The following is a 6,444-nucleotide window of genomic DNA, read 5'->3' on the forward strand; positions in this document are numbered from 1 at the left end:
ACAGCTACAGACCAGGGAGGAGAGCACTGCTCTGGGGTCTAGGCTGTGGAATAAGTGTCCACAAAACGCCAGCCTTCAGATGACACTAGAGGCTCCATGGGCCCACTAGGCCAGGGCTACCAGAGCCCTCAAGTCCTGGGCCTGAAGAGGAGAACCCAGCTTCCTATCAGACATCTGTACTCAGAGTTGCTGCTTCTGGGCACAATGACCCAGGGTCTGGGGGTCTGAGCACCCCCCAAAAGCTGGGCTAGTGGGCTCTGAGGATCTACTGCTTTGTGACCTGTGTCAGGACAGTGCTGCGAGGCAAAACAGGAGGGCAAAAGATGTACCCTGACAGTGGCCCGTAGAGCAGGACATATCCTTGGGCTCTCACCTCTCTTAGAAGGCCACCCAGGTGAGCATACCCCACCCTGCCTGGGGACGTCGGTGCTTGGCTGGGTGAGAAGAGGGTGGGGAGAAGATGGGGCCTGAGCAAATCACTTCCTCTCTGGGCCTCAGTTTCCCCATCTGAGGCCCATCCAACTCCAGGGAGTCGTGTCTTTTTCTAAGTTGTAATGTCACGCTGTAGAAACCTCTGCCCATAGTTCTGCCTCTCTGTGGGTGTGACCAGCCTCACATCATTCCCCACTCCGGGGACTCCTCCTGTGGGAGGGGGCCCTCTAATGCCCTCATCTGCTCACACCACACTTGGCCACCTCACCAACAGGGCTGGCACAGCAAAGAGAACACCAACCAAAGCAGCCCCAGCCCACCCGGACTGCAGGGCTTGGGGACACCCTGTCATCCCCACCTCCGAGGGCCTCAACACAGCCCCCAGGGCCTCCACCTGAAGGCCTGGCTCCCACACCCGGGAAGTGTGAGGCATGGGGTGAGGGGACGCAAAGTGATGACATGTTTAAAGGCACAGAGATTACGTCCAAAAAAAATGAAGTGTGAGATTGTAAATGTGTGTCTGGAAGGCGCTGTATGCCTTATAGAGTTCCATTCTGTGGGGAGTGGAGGGTTCTCTTCTGGCCACCCAGAAAGTCCCAAGGAAAGAGGCGGCCAGCTGAGGTTCCAGCCAGCGACTGGCAGGGCTATAGTTGGTAAAAAGGGGACTGGAGAGATGAGCACCATCTGTGGAAGGGGAAGGAGGGCTGGGGTTCTGCTTTCATCGGGGGCTGTCAGCTCATAGCAGCTTGGGGGGCTATCCCAGCCAGACTGAGTGGCCCTATGGCACCTGATTTTGAGTGCTAAGCCTCCCTCAGGTATCAGCAGGGGAGGGATTCTGAGAGACCCCTTCAGAGAGTGAGAACCAAGGCCTATAGGAGGACCAGGCTTTGCCGGGCCATGCAACATGGGAGTGGAGTGGAGTGGGGGGTGGGGGTGGGGGTGGGGGGTGGGGGAGGGGGGGCAGTGCCCGGTGCAGAGTGACGTTGGGAATACACCTGAGGGTCTGGGAGAGGCTGCCCCTACCCCCTGTGCCTGGGGTGATGGCAGCAACTGAGGTGGTGCCACCAGCTACCCCCACCCCAGCTGGACCTAGGGACACAGGCTCCCTCACCCAGGAATCTCCCAGGCCTCATACCTCCCCATCAGATCTGACCTCCTTGCCCCACCCCTGCCTGCATTCCCATCTCCTCCATGGCCAAGGTGGCCCTACTGCCTACAGACCTCAAGGCGCCCATGCAGTCTGGACCTCTTCGGAGGGGGCCAGGTGCTTCCCACCTCTGCATCCACAACTCCTGCCTCCCCCACACCCAGCCCCAGCCCACCTTTGCAGCTTCTGGTCACTTGCAACACCTCCCCTGGCCATCCCGCGTTGGCCTGGCCTCACTGTGTCTGCCCAGCGTGGAGAAGGAAGGTAAATTAACGTGGAACAGCCACTGACAGACCAGCACCTGGTTCAGTTGACCCTGGATGGTAAACTGAGGCCTAGAGAACTCGGCAAATTAGCTCAAAGGACACAAAGCAAGTGGGGGTGGGGCAGTGGCAAACACATGATCCCAGTCTCCTGCTTTCACCAGCTAAGCCACCTCCAGATAATCTTGCTGGCCTCAGCACAGCATGAGGAGGGTGTGTTATCCAAGGAGGTCAGAGCTTTTTCTTCCAGCATAGCATGCTCTGGCCATTGGCAAAGTGGCCCCGTGTTTCTGTTAGAGAAGCCTCGGCTTGGGGCTTCTTTTATTCCCCCTGCCATGGCCACCCAAGCCTGCTTGGCACAGGCCAGGTTTCTGGGAAAGGACATCCAGAGTGTGAGGCAGGACAAGCTGTCACTAGTGCAGGGGCTGCAGCCACCCTGTGCGGCATGAGGGAAAGCAAGGAGTGGTCCAGGCTGGGCTGCGTCTCCACCCTGTACATGTTCCTAACCAGAGTTATGGCAGTGCTCTCCAAGGGGCTGATGGGCACAGCTCCAAGAGGACCTCATCAGCACCAGGGAGGGGTGTGTGCTGTGAAACAAAGCCCACCCCAAGACAGAAAGACAAGGGTGGTAGGCTGTGAAGGCTCACTGGCACTTTTGCAAACATCGAACTTCATGGAGACCTTGGCCCTGTGAACTGCCAGAATCATGCACAGCAATGGGTCCTGAGCATGTTGACATCCAGCCATGCAGAGGGGGCTACCCAGGTCTCAGCAGAACAGCAAACTCCTGCAAAGCTGGGGGTGCCCACCATGACCCCAAGCTGGGCAAGGGCAGCCCACCTCCCTGGGCCAGGCCCACCCGACATCTTTAAGGCCTAGTTTGGATGCAGAAGCAAGGCCTCAATTGTCAATTCAGTGACTTTCTCAGTCACCTCCTCCCAGGGCCAGAGACAGAGACAGAGAGAACGCACAGAGGACAACCTTCCCAGCTGACGCCCACCCACTCCTCAGCCACTCAGGCCTCAGTTGCCCAGCCAACAGCATGATGAGAATGAGGTTTGGGGAGGATCTAGGAGGGCCAGACTGGGGAGGTTGCACTGCCCAGATGCTGCCCAGAACAGGGAGTGGTTCTCTCAGGTGGTCTGGAAGGAGTGGGTGAGCAGCTGCTTATCAGAAAACATTGCCTAATTGGGGCCTAATTGGGAAGGTTTATGGGGCCAGGAAGGGGGGCTCCTTGGGGAGACGGTGAAAGCCACTCATGAGTCATTTGAAACTGAGCCGGACAAAGAGCTCAAGGAGAAATGATCCCACCCAGCCTGCCAGCCATGGGTAGAATGAGCTCATGGGCTCTGGGACGCACATGCGTGCATGTGTGTGCTCGTGCGTGTGTGTGTGTGTGTGAGAGAGAGAGAGAGAGAGGAGGGGGGGAGAGAGAGAGAGAGAGAGAGAAAGGGAGGGGAGGGGAGGAGAAGAGAGGAGCTGTGGTACTCACAGCTGGGACTCAGAAGCTGAGCCCTGCAGAGCCTCCACTGCAGGCCCCATCACTGCATGGCCAGACTGCCCCCTGCAGGTCGGGGAGGGAAGGGCCCAGTATCTCAGCCAGCATCCTGGCTTAGCATCGTCACCCAGCATCCCAACCAGCTTCCCGGCCAGCATCCAGGCCAGCATAAACATACCTTCTCTGCAGTGCCCAGCACAGGACCTGTCCTGAGACAGATGCCAAATGGACATGGAGCTTATTTTTCACAGTGGGACACCATCTGTTCACACCACTTCATCCTCTGTGAGATGTGTGTTGGAGACTTGGATGTATAATAAACATTTTAACGTGTTTATTCAAATGTTTAAAACTTGTTTTGAACGAAATGTAGATTCACATGCAATTGTGAAAAATAATAAGAGACTCCTTGTACCCTTCACCGGGCTTCTCCCAATGGACAATATGACGGCCAGGAACCTGACATTGACAAAATCCATCGACCTTGCTACATGCACTCATCTGTGTGCATGTGTGTTTAGTTCTATGCACTTTTATCACACATGGAAGTTCATTTGTCCACCACAGTCACACTGAACATCTCCATCACTCATGGAGATCCCTTATGCTGCCCTTTTATAGCCACACACCCCTGGCATCTACTAATCCACTCTCCATCTATCATTTTGTCAGTTCAGGAATGCTATATACATGGAATCATACAGTAACCTTTGGGGATTGGCTTTTGCACTAAGCAAAATTTCCTGGAGATCCATCCAGGTTGTCAAGTGTATCAATAGCCCCTTCCTTTTGATTGCTTCATAGGATTCTACTGTATGGATATACCATTCACACATTGAGGGACATCTGGGCTGTGTCCAGTTTCTGGTTATTATGAATAAAACTGCTGTTAACATTTGTGTACAGGTTTTATGTGAACATAAGTTTTATTCGTCCGAGATAAATGCTCGGGAGAGCAATGGCTGGGTCATATGCATGTTTAGTTTTGTAAGAAACTGCCAAACTGTTTTCCAGAGTGGCTGCACTGTTTTACATTCCCACCAGCAATGTACAAGAGATCTAGTTTCTCCACATTCTCACCAGTATTTGGGGTTGTCACTGTTTTTTTATTTTAGTTGTTCTTATAAGCATGCAGTGGTATCTCATTGTGGCTTTAATTTGCATCTCCCTAATGGCTAATATTGTGGAACATTAATGGATTTTATTGCCTCTTTGGTGAAATGTCTATTCATCTTTTGCCCATTTTCTAATTGAATTTTTTAACATTGAGTTTTGAATGTTCTTTATATATTGTAGGTATGGTTTCTTTTGTCAGATGCTGTTTTGCAAATATTTTCTCCCAGTCTGTAGTTTGTCTTTTCATCCTCCTCACCTGGGCTTTTTCAGAGCAAAACTTTAATTTAGTATTTCCTTTTATGGTCATGCTTTTGGAGTTATGCCTAAACCCTTTGCCTAAGCCAAGATTCTGAAGATTTCTTCTATATTTTAAATAAAAGTTTTATAGTTTTACAGTTTACCTTTAAGTCCATGATCCATTTTGAGTTTTTATATAAAGTGTGAGGTTTAGGTTGAGGTTCATTTTTTTGTCTATGGACATCCAGTTGCTTCAGCACCGTTTGTTATAAAGGCTTCTTCCTCCATTGAACTGCTTTTGTGCCTTTATTTTTAAAAAATCAGTTGTTCATATGTGAGTGGAGCTATTTCTGGATTCACTGTTCTGTTCTGTTCATGTATGTGTCTAACCCTCTGCTGATACCACACTGTCTTGATTTCTGGAACTATACAGCAAGTCTTAACGTTGGATAGGGTGATTCTTCCACTTTGTTCTTCTTTTTCAAGACTGTTTTAGGTATTCTAAGGCCTGCACCTTTCCATATAAGTTTTAGAATAAGCTCGTCTGTGCCTACCAAAAAAAAAAAAAAAAAAAAAAAACCTTACTGGGATTCTGATAAGAATTACATTAAACCTATAGACCAATTTGGAAAGAAGTGGCATATTTGCTATGTTGGGTCTTCTAATCCATGAATACAAAATGTGTATTTATTTAAGTTTTCTTTGACTCCTTAAAATCATCATTTTGTAATTTCAGCATAAAGATCCTGCATGTTTTGTCAAGTTTATAACTGAGTATTTCATTTTCTTCGGAGTGATTATAAACAATATTGTGTTTTACATTTCAGTTTCCACATGTTTGTTATAAGTATGTGGAAATGTGATTGACTTTTGTGTGTTGATCTTACACACAACCATACAGAGCTTACTTAGTGCTAGAAGGTTTGGCTTTTTTCTTTTAAATGGTTCATTGGGATTTCCTACATACAATAGATAATCATGTCATCTGCCAATAGGAACATTTTTATTTCTTCCTTTCCTACCTGTATACCTTTTATTCCTTATCTTATTACACTGACTAGAACTTCCAATACTATGTTGAAAAAGAGTGGTGAGAGCAGACATCATTGTTCTTGAACATTAGGGAGAAAGCTTTCATCTTTCACCTTTAAGTATGATGTTAGGTGTAGGGGGGGGTTTTAGATGTTATTTATCAGTAGGGAAAATTCTCCTCACTTCCTAGTTTGATGAGAGTTTTTTTCATAAATGGATGCGTTTTTTCAAATGCTTTTTCTATATCAGTATAAGCATATGATTTTTCTTCTTTAGCCTGTTGATGTGATGGATTACATTGATTGATTTTCAACGGTTGACCAAGACTTACATATCTGGAATGAATCCCACTTGGCCATAGTATATAATTCTTTTTATACATTGCTAAGTTCATTTTGTTAATATTTTGCTGAGAATTTTTATTTCTAAGTTCATAAGTGATATTAGTCTGTAGTTCTCTCTGGCTCTGTCTCTATCTCTGCCTCCCTGTCTCTCTATCTCTATCTCTCTTTGGTACTGTCTTTGCCTGGTTTGGGTATCACACAGGGTAATACTAACTTCCTAACATCAGTTGGTATCTATTCCCATCTCTTCCAATTCCTAGAAGAAATTGTATAAAATTGGTGTAATTTCTTCTGGTCATGGGGATTTCGTTGGGGGGGGTGCTTTTTATTTACACCAATTTTTGAAATGGTTATAGGACTATTCAGGTAGTTTAT

This window comes from Eubalaena glacialis, chromosome 4 (genome assembly GCF_028564815.1).
Source record: "Eubalaena glacialis isolate mEubGla1 chromosome 4, mEubGla1.1.hap2.+ XY, whole genome shotgun sequence".
NCBI classification, from domain to species: Eukaryota; Metazoa; Chordata; class Mammalia; order Artiodactyla; family Balaenidae; genus Eubalaena; species Eubalaena glacialis.